This window comes from Papio anubis, chromosome 11, assembly GCF_008728515.1.
Source record: "Papio anubis isolate 15944 chromosome 11, Panubis1.0, whole genome shotgun sequence".
In the NCBI taxonomy this organism is placed as follows: domain Eukaryota; kingdom Metazoa; phylum Chordata; class Mammalia; order Primates; family Cercopithecidae; genus Papio; species Papio anubis.
The window spans coordinates 49,103,574-49,124,305 of record NC_044986.1 but is presented as its reverse complement, the minus strand read 5'-3'; the positions used below and the strand labels follow the sequence as shown (position 1 = coordinate 49,124,305).

Below are 20,732 nucleotides of genomic sequence, written 5' to 3'. Positions count from 1 at the left end.
TCACTCAGATTAATAAAGCTTACGTGTTTTTTTTCTCGCTCTCGGTCCATGTCTCTATCACCGGCCGTGGTCAGTCACCACACCAATTTTTTTTTGCTGTGGCTAGGCAAGAATCTTAGGCGTTACAGATACACCACAGTGTGTTTATAAAAATTCACTTATTGAAATACATCTTGGTTGCTTTCAGTTTTTAGTGATCATGGGGGAAAAAAAGCTGCTTTATACATCCATATGCATATTTTTGTGCAGAAAAACACTTCCTTTTTTTTTTTTTGAAATGGAGTCTTGCTCAGTCTCCCAGGCTGGAGTGCAGTGATGCCATCTCTGCACACTGCAACCTCCACCTCCTGGGTTCAAGTGATTCTCCTGCCTCAGCCTACCAAGTATCTGGGACTACAGGCACATGCCACTACACCGGGCTAATTTTTTTTTGTATCTTTAGTAGAGACGGGGTTTCACCGTGTTAGCCAGGATGATCTTGATCTCCTGATCTCGTGATCCACCTGCCTCGGCCTCCCAAAGTGCCGGGATTACAGGCTTGAGCCAGATTTAAATGTCCTTTGTATTTTTGAATTTTGCAAAAATATTTTTTTGTAATCTGTCATTTGTGTTTTGATTCTCTTAACAGTGTCTTCTGCGGAGCAGATGTTTTAAATCTAATACAAACTAAATTTTTATTTCAGTGATGATGTAACCAGCAGTGAATCCATACAGGTCTGCAGCAAACTTGAGTCCTTGCTTCTCAGAGGAAAGAATTCGGCCAAGGGGCAGAAATAGGTTTAAGGCAGAGGCAGAGACTGAGGCAAATTTTAGAGCAGGAGCAAAAGGAAGCAAAGTACATGTAACCACCCAATGGGTTCATCTGGCCCACTGCCTAGACAGAGCCAATTTATCAAGACAGAGGAATTGCAATGGAGAAAGAGTAATTCACATAGAGCTGGCTGTGTGGGAGACAAGAGTTTTATCATTACTCAAATCAGTCTCCCCAAAAACTCAGGGATTGGAGTTTTTAAGGATAATTTAGCAGATATAGACTTGGGAAGTAGGGAGTGCTCATTGGTTGGGTTGAGAATGAAATCATAAGGTGTTAAAGTGAGTTCTTCTTGCTGACTTCTGTTCCTGGGTGGGACTGCAGAATTGGTTGAGCCAGATGATTGGTCTGGGTGGTGTCATCTGCTGCATCAGAATGCAGGGTCTTGCAAAATATCTCAAGTACTGATTTTAGGTTTTACAGCAGTGATGTTATTCCCAGGAGCAATTTGGAGAGGTTCAGACTTTTGCAGTCAGAGGCTGCAGGGCCCTCAAACCATAACCTCTAATCTTCTAGCTAATTTGTTAGTCCTACGAAGGCAGGCTCATCCCCTGGCAAGAACGGGTTTTATTTTCTTTCAAGAAAGGGCTACTATCAATTTTTTTTCAGAGATTAATCTATAAATTCCTTCCCAAGGGTAGTTCGACCTATGCCCAGGAATGAACCAAGACAACTTAGAGGTTAGAAGCAAGATGAGTTGGTTAGGTCTGATCTCTTTCACTGTCATAATTTCCTCAGCTATGATTTTTGCAGAGGCCATTTCACACATTTTGAAGAAGGGCCAACCTGGTAACTGGAGAGATACAAGTGCCCCACCCAGCCTTTGGCTTGGGATTTTTATAATTGGCTTGGTTCTGGGATTTGCGTTTCTCCTCCCTTGAGGCAGGCTGTTGCTCACCTGACCCATGCCCAGTGTCAGTCAGCACTTGGGAGGGTGACTGCATGCATATTGCATTTACTGAGGTTGTGCACGGTGTTCTCTAGCGTTGATTTTCCTGTACCAGTCCATGCCTCCAGAGGAAGGTCATACATTTTTCATTTTACCTCTCAGTACACATGCTCGAGCCTGCTCGCCCAGCTCCTGAGATCTTACTGGGAAACTGCTGATCACCAACTCCAGGTATTTTCTCTCTCTGGGAATACTGTCTTCCCAGGGTGCCAGCTGCAACAAATTATCATTTCAGAGAGACAGTTTAGCAACTGCCTGACCATCACCTGATGATCACATGACATTCCTTGGGGTGGTGTGCTGTGGTGCTCTCCTTCCTGCTTATGTCTGCAACCACATACTCTAACAATGAAACTTTCAGTATTGCATCTTCCATGTATTTCCCAAAATGCTGTCTATACCCCTATAATAAGAGATGTTCACTATACCCTTTTTTTTATTACAAGCTGTTTTTATGTCTTCATTAACCTATACATTCATAATCCCTTTGCTAATACTAAAACAGATTTGATGTATATATCTAATTAGCATGTTTAAATACAGAGCATTTATAAAACTGCCATGACAAGCCTCTCTCTGCTTTTTTTTTCTTTAAATCTTCTTTTGGTTAAAAGATTTTGTTAAATCCCTCATCTCTCTATCTATGCAATGAAAGTATTTCCATTTCTTGTGGTTTAAGACCTGTTATAGACCACTTTAAAAATAGGACAATGGGTATTCAGAGATACTTTTCTGACTACTCCCCTATTTTCCACACAGAATTATGTAATTAATATTACAAGAAATTCTGGCCGTCAAATAAATAGAAATATTTAGGGGTATCATTAGGAGCGGGTCAGGACTGGAATTTGTTGTAAGGTTTTATATATCAGATTTTAAAAACACCAAATGAAATGGCTATTTATTAGTGCTGAGAGGTACTATTAAAAGGTACAGGGAAGTAGAACAAAATAGTCATAAAGCACCATCTCAAATAAAACAGTTCCTATGAAAATATTATTAAGCAAAAGAAGGGCTAGAGATTTGTAAAATATACATTTTATTATTTTTTAACACAAAGTATTAAATGCATTCATTTAAAAGAACAAATACTATTTAAAGGTATTTTAGAAATACTCAACATGAATATGTGAATTTTAAATCATGTTGATAATTATTAAATTATAGAAATATGTGTCTGAAAGTTTTCTGAGATATTAAAGCCCCCATGGTGTAACTGGTCTTGGTATTATTGCTTTATTTTATTCTGGGAATTCTGTGTTTGATGGAAATGTGGATTCAATTGAACCAAATGTGTACTGTATATGTAAGCATTTATGACTATTGATTTTATTTTGGAAAACTTTCTAGTTGATACTAAGTGAGTGAGAAATTTCCCTATAATGCCATATGAAAATCCCCTACAAATCTACCTCGCATGCTAAACTGGAGCTAACATATAATGTTGGACTTGCAGAGGAATGATTCTTAGAGTTTAGGTTTGGAATCATTTTTATTGCAAAAGGATAATATTGAATCAGCACAAGCTGTTCTTGTTAAATACTTTCATAGAATTCCCACAAATATTTCTTAGTTTTTGAAGACATTTCTTTAAGTTCATAGGTTGGAGACAAGCAGAATTTCTATGTTGCGGTCTGGAGACAGAATTCTTTCTCATCCAGGGGAGCACAATCTTTTCTCTAAAGGCCTTTAACTGATTGGCTAAGGTCCATCCACATTATAAAAGTTAATCTGCTTTACATAATGTCTACTGATTTAAGTTAGTCACATCTAAAAACAAACACAAATTTCACAATAATATCTAGACTGGTTTTTAAAAAAGCAACTTGGCACCATACCCTAGCCAAGTTTACACACAAAATAAACTGTCACAGGCAGAGACCCCCACGTTTCATTCTCTCACTTCCTTCAATTATTGACAAGTACTTTCCTGACCAGCTTGTTTAAAATTTAACCTACACACCTCCATGCCACCTTTCTTCAAATTCTCTTTATTCTCATTTTCCATTTTATATGTTTTTTTTTTTCACAGAATTTATTGCTAGTGGACATAAACTATATTTAACTTATCCACTTAGATATCTCCAACAAAATGTAAACTCTAAAAGGGCAAGGAATCTTGTCAATTTTATTTACATAGAAATGTCCTTGACGTTTGATAGGTTCTTAATAAGTACTTGTTGAATTAAGTAATTGAATACTGCATAAAATTTGATTATTGGAACTCCTACTTACTAGTTGCACAAATTTGTGAAGTCACTTAATGTTCTCAGGTTTTGCTTTATTCATGTGGAAAAGAGTTATTGAAATATATTATTTGACTGTACACTAAGTATAGTTCCTAATCCAATAGTATTAATGCTAGAATTACCATTATTTGATACCAGACATAAATTCAGAGACCTGTGACACTGCTTTGAATTCCTTTTCATTTGACCATCCCCAACTGGCTCTGCCTCAGTCCAGACAAGGGAAAAAAATAGACCTTAATACCACTGATGGTCAGTTGATAGATAATCAAGAGTTAATTGATAATAAATAGGTTTTGGCTTTTCTGTTTATTGGAATTGTTTAGGTATGTTATTCTTATGGTGTAAGACAGTATGTCTAAAAAGGTGGTGGTAAGATTACTAAACACTGAAATTATTATTTTAGATTCAAGAGGATAAGAGAAGATACAGAGGCAGTATTATAGAGTTGTTATAAATCCAGACCTGAATTTAGATTTTCTAGACTCAAATTCTAGTTTCATTACTTACCAGCTATGTGATTTAAGTATCTTACGTAAACTCTAAGCCTCAGTTTCCTCAAATATAAAATGGAATGATAAATGCATCTACCTCATAGGGTCACTATAGATTTTAGGACAGATGATGTTTGGAAGGTACTTAGCACAACATTTAGCTCAAAATCGTTAAAAAAAAAAAAAAAGTTTTTCTTCTTGTCATTGCTGACATTACTCTGTCAAATGATCATCTTCAAAACTGAGGAAAAAGTCAGGACATAAATTCAGTTACTCTGAGGATTTTTACCACAGCAACGTCCTTACCTTAAGGAACACTCTATATTGCCTTCCCCCTATAAAATATTTTTGGTATAAAATTAAACAACCTATTTATTAATATTACACTATGTGCCAAATCCTGTGTTCTGTGCATTAGTGTAAGTTTTGAAGGTGGGTGTACCATGCAAAAATATTTGTGACATAGTCACTTAATGTAAGAAGTTCCTATGAAAATGTATAATGTAAGACAAGATATGATAATGGGATATGAGAAATATATTTCAGGCATAGCTAGTAGAACTAGATCAGTCCCAGAAACTTCTTTTAACAGATAAACTGGGTTGGTTTCACGGAAAAATTTTCAGTCCACAAAGACAGAGATGTAGTTCAAGCACCCTACAGTGAAATTAAAACTATTTGAGAATATAAATGTTAAAGGCTGCAGCTGTCAAATTTCATAGAAGCAATTATTCTATCTGATATCTTGAAAGTGATCTAACTCACATATTGATACCCCATTGACATGACCACAGACCATGGCCTCCCCAGGGATTCTGCCAGGCAGCAGCAGTGGTCCCAGCCTTAGCCAGTAAGCCAAAAATAATAACTACCCATGAGTTGATGTTTGGAGTTAGTTTTAGATGGAGGTGAGAATTTATCTCTTTTTTGTTTCCGGTCTCAGAAATAGTGCACTTAATCTCAACATTCCTGGTTAACCATGCACAAAGTTGGCAGATTTATTGTTCTATCTATGTGCTTTGGTTTCATTTGTGTTAGATAATTTATTTTCTGTTTAAATAAAAGAAAGTCACCTTCAGAATTTAGAAAATGAAGTATTAAATTATAAGCTTTTATATCAGAAATCTAAGAAAAATATTTTAATTTTTTACTTATCTTTATTGAATAACTTAATCCTTCAAGCAATGATAAATTTTTATATTGCTCTTAGAAAGATGATTAATGATATCTGTTAAAATTTTTAAAATTACATCATCATTAAAACAACAATGTCATTACTGAGGCATTATCTTATATTTAAAAACACTAATGATTAAAGACGTAGGCACAGGATGTTATTTATTATGACTATTTTTATTAAAATAAGTAAAATTGCAAAAAGTAAAAAAAGAAATTAAATACCCATCACTAAGTGAATTAGTGAATAAATTAATAAATATATGTCCATATCAAAAGATACTTTGCAGCAGCCATTTAGAAGAGGAATTGGACCTCTATTACCAGCAATTTGATTAACTAAACCGATGTTAAAAACCTTTTACTAACAACTCCAATGATAGGTGGTAATAGATGCTGAATTAAAAATGTGGTTTTCTTTTTAAAAACTATTATAGCTTAAAATGAAAGAAACAAAAAACAAAAATTCAAGTACCAAAGCAATGATCATGATGAAAGCCAAAGCAATAGGTGTGTGAGCTGGTGTTTCTGCAGCCATGAAAGAGGTTTGGACTCCGTAATGTTGAGAAGGTTAGGTTTCAACCTTTACCTCCTCCAGGAAGAGGAGATTAAAGCCCAGATACACAGGAGGTATGGAGTTACAACTTAAGTCTCTGAAAAAACAAAGACTGTTGGAATGGATATAATTCTAGATAAAGAATAAATCAATAATTTGATATATGAACCCAAAAAGTATACAATAAATCTAATGTTTCTTGCCAATCTGAGTAGAAAGAAATTATCCCATGGAAAAGTGAAATCATACCCCACAGAGTTTAGAGTCCAAATGTACTCTACCCAGTTGTCGTAAAGAAACCCCAAGTCAAAAAGCATTATTAAAAACTTGTGCCAAACAAGTGATGCCCCTGGACAAAATCAAAGTCGAAATTGTCCTAGCATGATATTTCAGAAACAAACATCATGTGGAATCCTATAAATAAAAAAATAAATAAAAAGTGTACCTAAAAATAAGTTCACAGAAAAAATTTTTAAATATGTAATGAAACAAAACACCGTGTGTAGAGATAGAAAATGCAACAAATAAAAGGATTAGGACGCTCAAAAAATGAAGTACAATAATTTGCATTAGGCTAATAAACAATTATGTGCAATATTATTAGCAATATACTTTCAAAGTGTAGAATCCACAAGGAAGAAAATTGGGAGGCCAAAGTGGATCACCTGAGGTTAGGTGTTCAAGACTAGCCTGGGCAACATGGCAAAACCCTGTCTCTACTAAAAGCACAAAAATTAGTCGGGCACGGTGGTGCGTGCCTGTAATCCCAGCTACTCGGGTGACTGAAGTAGGAGAATCGCTTGGACCAGGGAGGCGGACGTTGTGGTGAGCAGATGTTAGGCCACTGTATTCCAGCGTGGGTGACAGAGTTAGACTTCGTCTCAAAAAAAAAAAAAGAAAAGAAAAAGAAAGAAAGAAAGACAAAAGCTAATGAGCCTGTTACAAATTGTTTATTTTGTTTTATTTTTTTGAGATGGGGTCTCGCTCTGTTGCTCACTCTGTCACTGCAGCCTCGATTGCCCAAGCTCCACTATGCCTGGCTAAATTTTTTTTATTATTATTTTTCAAACAGGGTATCGCTATGGTGCCAAGCCTAATCTCAAACTCCTGGGCTTCAAGTGATCCTCTTGTCTTGGTCTCCCAAAATAATGGGATTACAGGCATGGGCCACCACACATAGCATGTTACACATATTTTAAACACATGAGTTAGAGCTGCACTAGGAACTTGAAGGTGACAAGAAAAGGAAGAAAAGAAAAGAAAAAAGAAAAAAAAAAAAGAAAGAATTTTTTTTTAAGAAAAGAAGCATTAAATGACCAATGGGGATTCTTGTTCGTCACATTTCTACACTGCTTAAACTTTATTTATTCTGGAATTCTCATATAATGTAAGTTGCACAAGTATAAATTTCTTATATAATAATATATATTGCACATAAATAAGAGGTACATATTATAATATTTTAGGTCCACCGATATAGCTCCCTTTTAAAAAAATACATACCAACATACATACCGACACACACACACACACACACACACACACACACACACACCCATTAGCTCCAGACATACCTACAACCCAATGAATACAAAAACACTGATTTCTAAAAGGAGGCAGTGTATTCAAGTCATATTCTTGTCACTGTCTTTTTTTGTTTCTATTTCTTAGTTCAGATTTCCTTCTTAGCACTTGTAATTATCAAGGATGAATAAGGGGTCACATAATTCATTTCATTAAAGATGCAATTAGATATTTTGCTTTCTCATTGTGAGACTGATTACTGTGACTTTCAGGCAGTTGAGGGTGTCTTTATTTGGATTTAAAGCTAGTGCTAGACCTTTAATGAAGCTGTTAACAAACCTATATTCAATCTTTTAATTTTATGGAAGATAATATTCTTCCACAGACATGAGTAGGAGCCATTCTTTCTTAACAGGATGCTCTAGCAAAAATTATGTGAGAGTCTCTGGAATCACATCCTGCTGCTACTAATATTAGCATCTATGTATTCAATCATTTTATCGATGCATGAGTCTGACTCAGCCTTCTAAAGCTTTTGCAGAGTAAAGAACTAGTTTGATCAAAGCACCATTTCTTGTGATAGGTTCTTCAAACTTATTTTCACTAATAAATAATCGTTTTTCAGGAAGAAGTTTGCCAAAGCATAGTTGCAGAAGTTACAGACTTTGGTCTTTAAGAAGATCAATGCACACTAGGCATTCCTCCTATAAACGCAATTCTTTTCTGCAACTTTGAACTGTTATTCACTTAGATTTTAGTGACTTCAGTGTTATTCTTTCTATACGGATGCCAAGCCTAGATTTCTTCTTTTGTTTTAAATCAGGCAACATCTTTTCTCATATTCATTACCTCCATTTACATTTATATCCACTCGAAAAATACAATACAATGTTAAGCAAAGTGAAATAGAGATTACTATGCCATCTGGGGAAAGAATAAATCAGTATTTCTGTCTGGAGAGACCAAAAAAAAGGAGTTTATATAAGTTACATAATTTAACTTAATGAGGTCACCAGACACAAACTACAAATAACAATATTTCAAAAACCACAGGCATAATTCTTAAAAGATACAGCTATTTTAGCCTCTGGAAAGAGAAGCAGAACATTGTTAATTATAAACACTTTTTCTGGGACAATAATGTTTCTGCTATGGGTGGCTTCAATTAGATTTGGGGAAAAAATTCTGTACTTCCCTTTTAAGAGATGAGTCACGCAATTAAAACTTCTCTATTTCTTTTCTGTCCTCATTGTTCTCCAGAATTAGGAATAGTAACAGTCCTGAAATCGTGGATTTCCTTATCTAGAAAATGCAATATCTTCCCTTCCATTTGTCTTAAAATATTAGTACTGTTCTTCCTTATTGATAGGTGGGTTCTATGGAATTTGTATGAGTTATAAAAAGCTATGCATCGGGATGGATGATTTTTTTTAAAACGGTCTCCCATAAGGTTACTGCAGCACTTGAAGGAACATGGCTTAGCAAGCAGTTACCTTTGTGCAATGCAAATATTCTTTACTAGTACTTGACTGCCTTGTTAAGATTTATTCAGTTTCACTACTTATTAATTGTACTTATGATTGACATGGTGAATCAATTCTCTTGCTTTATAACTAAACAGTTGCTTTATAACTAAACTTTATAGTTATAGTTCTGTTTTATAGCGACTTCTGTTGCTTTATAACTAAATAGTAGTTTTATAACCAAATACCACAAAATTAGCAGCTTCAAAACACATACACATATTATCCAAGTTACTGTAGATCAAAAGTCTGAAGACTCCTTACCTGGGTCATCCACTCAGAGTCTTACAGGCTGAGAGCCAGGGCTGCATTTTCATCTGAGGCTTGAGGTCATCTGTAAGCTCACATGGCCGAATTCACTTCCTTGAGGTCAAAGAATGAAGGCCCTACTATTGAAAAGACAAGAGGGAGAAATGATCAAACAGGACCAAATGAAAGCTCTAGAAATGACAAAATAACTCAATTAGATATACAATGAATGAGATTACCAGCAGACAAAAATAAAACAAAAAGAAAAATATTAAACTGAAAAGCAAGTCAAAATAAAATGCAGAGATTGAAGAGAAAGAGATGTCTAAAAAAGATGAAATAAAGTAAAAAACAAAATGGACTTCGTGACATGGAATAATGGCCTATCATATTGGAAGGAATGAAGACAAAGGGGATTGGGCATAATTGCTAATCATTTTCAAAAAATGTTGAATATTAGTTACAAAGTTAGCAAGAAGATAAATGTTAAAGTATATCAACTAAATATATTAACTATAGATTCAAGAAGCATTATAGGCCAGGCACAGTGGCTCGTGCCTGTAATCCCAGCACTCTGGGAGGCCAAAGCGGGTGGATCACCCGAGGTGAGGAGTTTGAGACCAGCCAAGCCAACATGGTGAAACCCCATCTCTACTAAAAATACAAAAATTAGCCAGGCATGGTGGCACATGCCTGTAGTCCCAGCTTAAAGGGAGACTGAGGCAGGAGAATTGCTTGAACCCAGGAGGCAGAAGTTGCAGTGAGCTGAGATGGCACTACTGCACTCCAGCCTACACAGCAACAGAGCAAGACCCCATCTCAAAAAACACAAAACAAACAAAACAAAAAACCTTGCACAAGATACATATGAAATCATAAGAATCATAAATATTCTAGAAAATGTATTAATATGAAAGACAAAACAATTAAGTGAAACCAAAGTAAAACATAAACATATTACTTCACAAATAGCAGAATAGCAGCACACAAACTGCTGACTTCTCAACAGAAATCATTGTAGCTGGAAGACTATAGAATGATGTCTCAAACCACTGAATGAGGATAACTGTATTATAAGAATTTTACATCCAAATTGAGAGAGGTGATATTGAAAGACCCAAGTTAAGAAAAATACTAAATACTAAATAGTACTCTTCGGGGAAATGTAGAGGTATAACACAGGTTATATTGATTAATCTGAATTAGTCTAAATAAATATTGACTGTAAAATAACAATAATAGTATTTTGGGGTTTTAAGTATATAGTTTTGTAAAACAACTTTTACAGAAAAAGGATTAAAAATTAATAGGGTATTCCACAGGCCTTCAGTTTGCCAAAAAAAAAAAAAGTAATTTTAGAAACATAACAAATCTTAAGAATGTGCATTATAATCTCTAGAGTGACCAATAAACTAAAAAGGCAAGTCCACATTAATGGTGAAAGACAAAATTATTTCCTCAGATCAAGAACAAGGCAAGGATGCTCATTCTCACTATTCCCATTTAATGATATTCTCGATTTAACAATCATCAATGATGTGATACTCAACATGAAATGAATAAATAATAACCTGTTGTTGTATCCATGAGAAAGGTAGTCTCATAAGAGAGAATCTTAATTCAGATGATCAATAAATTCCTAAATTTAGAAACACGACTTCTTTGAATTGAACCAAATGATGAATGCCCCAATAGGACCTTTTCACTGTTTGTGGGCAGACACTGCGGTATATACTTTTCATTCATCATCTCACTGAATAGTAATAAATTCAAGTATTTTAAGATGACAATAGTAGATGTTTAAAGAGGTTAGAGAATTTTTCCAAGGCTACAACAGATAATAAGTCAAATAATTCAGATTCAAGGTAGGCAGTGTCATTTTAAATTCTGAATCTTTAACCACTATCATTTTCCTGAATCTACTGTCCTTTATTATCACTAGCAAATTGGTTCAACTCAGTTTACACATTTTTAAATTTGGAAAGTATACCTTCTCTAAAAATGGTGACAAATAAAAGAAAGTTAAATCTAAATTTAACTGTATTTCATCAGTTTAAATGACCTTACACACACTGTTCATTCTCATAACCAAGTGCCTTCTTTAAATGCCAAGAATATGCCTACCAGTGGATCTAAACTTGAAGGATTTATCTTAAATATATACAATTAGAAGAGTAAACAGTTCAAAATATTCCTAGGGGTGGTTAGAATTCAGAGAAAATTATTCTCTCTAGCTTGTACAATTTTGACTTGACTCTCTCTTCCTCAGCCCATTCTTTCAATATCTAGGACTGTTGACCTGAAACATCTGTTGGCTTCTCCATCACACCTCACAAAAGATAAATATGGCCTAACGTTTGTCTCTGAAGTTGTTTTAGCTAATTGCCTCAACAGGAAGAGAATTTCAAAGAGATTCTGCCAGATTTCCTATGCATGGAAGCATAACCAGATAAAAATAAAATCCCTCATTCATCTGTGTGCATTACTTAAAAAATATGCCACCTACTGTGCACAGAAAATAATCTGGCAACTCTAGACCAATTAGTAGGGCCAATTACTTGTGATTTGGGATGTAAATAATTTCACAAAGTTCCACCAATGAACACTGTAATCCTTTGACCTTGTCAAGGAAGCACAAAATACTGTTGAGCCGAGATACATATTTATTTGTTTTTCACATACAGTGAGCGCTAAGAGGGTCAAATGAACAGAGTTCTCTCCCCTTTTTTTTTATTTCTTAGTCCTTCAGAAGTGGCCATCTGTGTTGGCACTGCTTCTTGGCCAGTCAAAATGCAGGTTCCCCAGATATTTTATTTTTTCTATTTTATCTCAAAATTTGTTCTACACTGCCAATCCTTTGGATATGAAGCTCTGGCTATGACTTTGAGGAAAATTTTCCCAGCTGTTCACATAGGTTTCTTATTAAATCTCCCTGCCAATAAAAACTACAGCTTAGATTTCATATTTTTTTAAAAAATTAAAAGCTAATTTATGTTGTACATTTCTAAATCCCAGTACCACCAATACCTTCAATAATTGTACAGAATGCATCTGCTTGATTTTTTTTTCTGCTTTCATATATCCATTCAGGACCTGGCACAGTATCAGTATCATTCAATAAATATTTGTTGAATGAATGAATTAATGAGTGAAGATCATATTAGGGTTGATGTCAGTCTTCTAACAAATGGACACTAAAGTACAGAAAACCTTTTTTTGAGGAAGAAAATGTTAGTTGTTAACAATTTAAATCTAGTAGAGTCACGTTTTTCATTAGAAAAGACAGAAAACTATAAGAGTGACTTGTGTTTGTATTGATAGAAACACTGTACAGAAAATATATAATCATTCAATTTGCTGATGATTAATTAAAATTAGCCAGTTTGTGGTCATTAAGCTGCTTTGAATATATTATCTTTAATTTAGAAGGAAATATAAACATACTGAGTGTGATCCACTAATTTTAGGGTTCAGAATTTTAATTGGAAATTTTATTGAAGGTTTGCAATTTAAAATGTTGTTTTCTGAAGGAGCATCGGGAATTTCACACCAAAATATGGCTCCTAGGTATACTGAGTATTTTGAATTAAAGGCCCTTAAAAATCAATAGACACTGAAAGAGGCTTTTCCCCTATCTACATAAAGATCAGATGCTTCGCCCTCCACCCTACAAGGATAACAATAGTGTTTTGTTTTTGTTTTTTCCCTCCCCCTCTGATACGGTTTGGATGTGTGTCCCTGCCCAAATCTCACATCAAATTGGAGGAGGGGCCTGGCGGGAGTTGATTAGATAATGGTGGTGGATTTCCCCCTTGCTGTTCTCATGACAATGAGTAAGTTCTCATGAGATCTGATGACCTAAAAGTTTGTGGCACTTCCCCCTTCACTCTCTCTCCTGCTGCCATGTGAAGAACGTGTTTGCTTCCCCTTCACCTTTCGCCATGATTGTAAGTTTCCTGAGGCTTCCTAGTCAGGCTTCCTGTTAAGCCTGTGGACCTGTGAGTCAGTTAAATCTCTTTTCTTCATAAATTACCCATTCTCAGTAGTTCTTCATAGCAGTGTAAGAACAGATTAACACACCCTCCCTGTTATCTCATTATCTGTTGGAGAAAAGAAGACCAAGAATGTAACCACACCTCAATAAACTCTCACAAGATAATATCTGTCTCTTAGTCTCATTCAATTTCCAAAGAGAAGTATTTACAGTACTCTGTTCCTTGATTCATTAATTCTCTCTAGTAATAATGTATTGCCCCTTAATAAATTTACATATATTCCCCACCCCCTCTGAAATAAGGCTATATATAAGTATCTGGGCCCCATAGTGGGGTTGGGTTAATCATTTTGTTGTTCTCCCCCATGTTCACATTAATACATCTATATACTTTTTCTCCTAATAATCTGCCTTTTGTCAGTTGATTTTTCAGTGAAACTTCAGAGAGCAAAGGAGAATTTTTCCTTTGGCCCCTATACTTACATAGAGCACTACTTTAAAAAGTTACTCTTTAAAAGCTCTCAGATTCATAGTGCAGAAGTACATATACTATACAGCATATAGTATAGTATAAATGCAAGAAGAACTTAGTATAAATTGAAACTATTGTAAAATACCAACAAAGATTTCTGCAGTTAGCAAAATCATCAAAGTGAAATATATCTAATGTCCTTACTCATAACAGCAGATTAAAAACAAATCTATTTAATTCATTTAGCTCTAGGTGATGCAAACTACTAGATTTATTTCTTCTCTTAATAAAAATCAAAATCATTGGTTTTAAACTGACTTCTTAATAGCACCAGTTACAAAGGTCTTACAGTATTTCTATGCTTCTAATTGTTTCTTCTTATGACCACCAGCAAGGTACTGACTAATACAGAAAGACAGATTTTTCTTTATTTCACTCATGTAAACAACATATGAACTATAAATAGTCTATAATAGCATATTATGTATGCAAGTTTGAAGCATGTAACTTCATATAACTGAGCATTAAATGTAAAATGGCTACAAAGTCTGACTCTCTCATCTCTAGCTCTGTAAATTACGACTTGTCAGTGGCCAGAAAAATGGTCTCACTTCCTCTGATATTCTAGGGAAATAATCCACTCTGCTGAGGACCTAGGTTTTAAATTTCATGACCTATATAAAAGGCAAAGCTTTTTAAAAGTTTGTTTTCTATGTGGTAATTTCTGTATATCACAAAGTCATGGACTAGCTTCCTCTTCATTTGTGTCTACAAAACAGACAGAGCAGTATGCTCTATAAGATAGTGGTTTCCAAATATTTTGTATAAAACATATTTCTTCTGTCTGGACGTATTGTTTTTCAATAACAATCAGACAGAAAAGAAAACATGTCCTTCAAATGACTGAAGAGTATGAAAATAAGTAATTAAAAATTAAAGTTATTGGAACTTCAAATTATTTTGAGCCTTAAGGGAATGTAAACATGGGTCCTGAATCATGTGATAGGCAGCTGTAACCTTTATTCCTCTGATTATAGATCAGCCTTTTGTTTATCTACACTGTTTTGTAAAATGTTATAAAAGACTAAAGGTCACCAGGGAAGGCCCTTTCCCTCTTAAATGTTGATTTTCATTATAGATTAACTTTCTCCTTCTCTTACATAAAGACCTCATAACTATCATATTGTCTAAGATGGAATGTGAAATAGACTCTTTAAATTGAACCAAAAAAAAGATGTTAAAAAAAACAGCCAGCCAAATTGCTGTAACTCATAAACCAGCTTTCTATGGAAAATGTTGTAACCTTATTAATTTTTTTTTTTTTCTGCCTATGTAAGCAAGAGCTTAACTTTTCAGGTTTGAAGCATTGACTGCATTCCTTTGGAGTCTGTGTTTCTCATATGGCTATCCTAACTTTGCGGTTAAATAAATTCTTTTATACTCAATTCTGACCCTTTCAGTTATTTCACTTCGACAAGAGGAATCCATATCCTTTACCAAAGAGCAGTGGATGAACAGGACTTATCATCCTTTATTCTACAGCTTTGCTTTTTACCAGATTTGCATAGTGTCAAGATTATTTTCCTCTAATTGGATGCACTATCAAATCCCAGACTTTGACTGGATGGAGGGGAAGTGTACTGAAAGCCCTGGTAAGCTCCAACATGCTAATATTTTAAAATAAAACAATCAATGTTCTTATTAGGCAGATATTGTTATAATAAATATTTCTATAGTATCTGAAATTACCATTAAGAATAATGTAGTTAAGATTTTTTGGTCGCAAATTAGAGGTATCCATTTTGAAGCAGCTTTAATAATGAATTCAAGGATGCTAAAGTACTTTAGAAAATTCAAGAAGACGAACAAGAGTGGGCCGTAGCAACAAGCTAGAAAACAGAGCTCAGAACACCATCATAACTATTTTGCTGTCTTCTGTATATACCCAACTCTAAACTTGTTTAGGTCCTCATCTATTTGTCTACGTATCTAACCCAAGACCAGTTGTTATTTCTCTAAAAAAAAAGTAACTCCTTGTCCTGGCAGTAGACCTTGAAACTCAAAAAGGACACATGACCTAAACTGTGTCAGTCCAGCTCCTTACTCCAAAATTTGAGAAGTGAGATAGAGAAAGAGAGAATATGCTTCCTAATATGCTTTAAGGATACCAGATTAAACAAATAAAAATACAGGTTGCTCCGTTACACTTGAATTTCAGATAAACAGCAACTAACTGTCAGCACCTATTTACACTAAAACATTATTCACTGCTCAGAGGAAATAAAAATGTAACTGAGCATCCTCTATTTCATCTGGGAACCTTGGCACCTTTTGATGATCTTATAACACATAAAAAGGGATTTTCAGTGATAATTCTATACAAAAGATACTGTAGTTTTCATCTTTACATAACTTCTTTGTAGGAAAAAAGGTGGCAACTAAGACTTCTGGCTTGAAGCACTCCACCTTAAAAAAAAAAAAAATCAGTTAAACATAAGAAAGATTTACTTAAAACAGTGAATGGCTGTTTTTAACTTTGGTGACTTACTACACATCTAAATTTTTAAAAGAACCAAAAGATAGAGAGTATGGTCTGATTTCTATACCTCTTTCCTCTTTCAAGCTCTATAGGAAAGTAAAGAAAAGGAAAAAATACAGAAGTCATTTGAAAAAAATATTAAAGAAATTTATTTTGAAAACTCCTTCCCTAAAAATAGGTCAGAAAATCAGGATGGTGATATTTATGAAAGGACAACTAGCCTAGCCTGGTTGGATAAATGCAAGAAGAACTTAGTATAAACTGAAACTTTATTGTAAAGCACTGACAAAGATTCTTTGCTTAGTCATGCTCCTAGACCTTCTTGTAGGCCCATCTGTGCACTGCCTTAAAAAAAAACAGTTTAGCAAGAACTCTGTTAAATCAGTTTAACATGAACCCCTCACCCCACCCTTGATATCTGATCACTCTCACTATATTATCAGTTTCCTCATCCTCCATCATCCCCCAGATGATGCCTGATCTCCCGGATCAGCCTTCAGCAACAATCTTGTTAGGTCAGTTTAGCCAAAATACCCTGTGCCAGTTGATGATCTGAATTGGGTCACTCTTCTCATACCGAACTAAATCAGAGTTGAGAGGCCACGTGGAAAAAAAACACTCAGGGTACATAGCATTGCTCTAGAAATGTAATTCTCTGCACATATGATGGCTGAAATAGCCTGTGTTAACCTGAAACCTGTTTATCTATAGCTGCTGAGATAATTTGCTGTAACTCTAGGACTAATTTTGCGCACCACCTCTGCCCACCAATTAGAGCTTGCCACCCTCCCCCCCCTCCCCCACCAAAGCTTTACTAATACCAATGAACTTTCTCTTGGGACCACAAGTAACATTACTCCTTTTTTATAAAACCCCCAACTTTCTCTTTGCTCTTCAGATATACCAAAGAGTTTCCAGTCTGTGTCTATGGCTCAAACTGCAATTCTTTCATGTCAAATAAGATATAAGAGATTCATCTCTACACTTTTATTTTGACCTCCACATGCCTACCCCTTGATGTTTCCTCTTCACAATTTCTTATCCACTGACCTGTGGATCCACCCTGTTTCGTGGCTATAAATTCCTACTTGGCCATACTGTATTAGGAATTGAACCCAATCTCTTTCTCCCACTGAAAAATTCTGTTGCAATGGTCCTTTTACCTATCGCAATTATCCTGAATAATGCCTGACTTACTATGTGTAAGAAATGTCATCCAATTTTTTTTGTTTTTTATTTAACAATATCAATATGAAAGTTAACTGGCTTTGGAAGTGAATGCTAATTCGAACGGGTAAATTTATGTCTACTCATATGACAAACATTTATTCAGCAGAAACATAAAACACCTAACAGGAATGAAATGGGTCTTACTAGGAGTTTGAGTTATTGGCCTTTATCCTCAGTGCCTTTCAAAAAGTCCAGTAAATATACATTAGCTAAAAGCAAATGTCCTCTGATTATCCAATGTTAATCAAATAAAAACTGAAGTTAAAATAATGTCTACAGGCTTTTGCTCACCAAGTTTATTCATTAAAAGTATCATTGAGATAATCTGTATAAAAATATCCAGTATTCCCATTTCAGGAAGTATTGCTTTTTTATACTAAATATTGCTGTTATTTATAATCTAAGTTTTGCTTAATTGATAACTTAAAAGATTTAAACATACACAAAACACTTGCCTAAAATTCATTAATTTGTTAGAGAATAGTATTGCTGCTTTCAGAAAATTCCTCAAGAAAAATATTATTTAATTAAGTAAGCACAGAATTTAAAAGAAATATTAAGGCATTATGAATATTCACAAAGCTAGTGGGGTTTAGAAAAATGGGACATTTTGTTTACCAAACTAAAATTTTATTTAAAAAACAAATACAAATTAATCCTTTTAGCCCTAGAAAAGCAGTTAAGAATAATCTGAAAAATAATGGACCTGTAAAATCTGTCTTGTTGCCTCCAAAAAATAATGATGTAGAATCAAAGTTTAATTTTGAAACAATTAAAAACATAAGAAGGGTTTTCAATGACTGGCAAGTTAGTTACCCTGATTAACTTAAATATCTTTCTACTGAAACATTAATCTAGGGTTCTAGTCTAAGTATTTGCATGGATATAGAATCAAGAACCTTAGATTTAATTTCATAGCGCCTAGGAAAGAATTGTTATGTCCTTGTCTCAGTGGGTAATCTTGAATAATTCACTTATGTCCTCAGTTTCTTCATCTGTTTTATGGAATGATGACACATAGCCAATTAACTCACGCTATTAGGAGCAAATAAATGATCTGTAGGTTATTCAGATCCTCCTATTTGTCTCATATGAATCAGCATGTTACAGTCTCTATGTTGGTGTTGGCCATGATCTCCAAATTCTATTTCTCTACCCCATGGGCTCACAACTTGACTACATTTCTCGGTATTCTCTGCATGAGAACACTGTCAAAAATGATCAATGCCACTCTCAGGCCTTGCTTTGCAAAACCTGCACAATCATTCATGATCTCTCTCCCTTCTTCTTTGCAGAGTCAAATGCTGAGAACCCAGTGGAAGACTCCAAGACCTTAGGGGATTGTCCAGTCGCTTGTCCAACCCATAGTCCATGGGCCACATGTAGCTCAGGATGGCACTGAATGCGGCCCAATACAAATTCATAAACTTTCTTAAAACATTATGGGTTTTTTTGTGACTTTTTTTTAGTAGCTCATAAGCTATGGTTAGTCGTAGTGTATTTTATGTGTGGCCTAAGACAATTATTCTTCTTCCAGTGTGGCACAGGGAAGCCAAGAGATTGTACACCCGTGCATTAGACAGAACAAGCAGCAGAAACGGATTAGATCATTATACAACATAGGTATGCATCAAAACACAGCATAAAATTTTTTGTGTTCCATAAATATATACAATTGCAATGTGTCAATTAAAATGAATAAATACAAATACATAGGTGGCTGGATGCTGTGACTTATGCCTGTAATCCTAGTACTTTGGGAGTCCGAGGCAGGCAGATCACTTGAGCCCAGGAGTTCGAGATCAGCCTGGGCAACATGGCAAAACCCTGTTTCTACAAAAAATATAAAAAATTAATTGGGCATGGTGGCACGTGCCTATAGTCCCAGCTACCTCTGAGATTGAGTTGGGAGAATCACCTGAGCCCAGGAAGTCGAGGCTGCAGTGAGCCACGATGGCGCCACTGAACTCCAGCTGGGGCAACAGAGTAAGACCCTGTCCATCTCCCAGATAGCTCCCCAAAAGTAGGCAAATCATTACTCTCAGATTCAGATGATTTTCAAATAAATGTGTGTAACAGACCTTACTACCATAAATAGAAAGATGGTTACACACATAAACTCAACTGCCATGGAGTCATTATCTTTATTGTATGCTGATTTCTTATATAATAGTGTAATATGATACGAGGAAATAACAATGATAGCTAAAATGCATTGAATATAGATTATATACCAAGCAGTTTCAAGCACAACGTGTGATTGATCTCAATTAATACAACAAACCACATGAGGAAAACATATTATTCCTATTTTACTGACACGAAATTGAAGCTTAGGAATGTTAAATAACTTGCCCATACTCATGAAGTAGAAAGTGTTGAACTAGGACTGTCTAACTGTCAAGTCCATGGCATTCACTAAACTACAGTATGAAGAAGCAACCTGGAATGACAGCCAGGACACCAGGAATGTAAACTCAGCCCTAACACTAATATTAAGGATATGATCCTGAGAAGAGATTATTTTTCTTATCTGGGCCTCAAATTTCTCCGGTCTCTTCCAGCGTTAATTTTTTGTTATTCTTATCCAGGATCAAAAAGCTTAGAATTGCTTGGAGACTAATGACCTTCTGCATCAACTTTGCTGGTGCTTAAGTGTTTATCTCCTGAAATAGAGGACATTTCTTAAAATTCTGATTAAAAATCTAAAAAAATAACTGTGACATTAATATCAAAAGTTTGAAGCAGGTGTCAATCTGTGTTTGGGTATTTTTCTATTCAGAATACCCTTATGATGTGCTTCCCATATATACATAAAACCTATTTAGAGAAATAACTTTGTAAGTAGGGTTGCAGAACATCCTGTATATACACAGGACCTGCTGTATAATTAATGATATTTTCCTGTATCCTATATTGACTTTGTCAGAATGCTTTAAAAGCCCTCTATTCAGTCGTTCTGTTAA

General features: G+C 34.9%; 1 long non-coding RNA gene across 2 annotated transcripts; it reads left to right on the top strand.

Annotated features, from left to right (window-relative positions):
* Positions 1 to 962: 962 nt before the first annotated feature.
* Positions 963 to 19,207, top strand: LOC103887616. 2 transcript variants are annotated; one of them, XR_002524355.2, is made up of 3 exons: positions 963 to 1,931; positions 15,458 to 15,649; positions 19,062 to 19,207. It is a non-coding gene; the product is annotated as an uncharacterized LOC103887616 (long non-coding RNA). The 2 variants fall into 2 exon arrangements; XR_002524354.2 differs by lacking the exon at positions 963 to 1,931 and having other exon boundaries at positions 13,534 to 15,649.
* Positions 19,208 to 20,732: the final 1,525 nt, after the last annotated feature.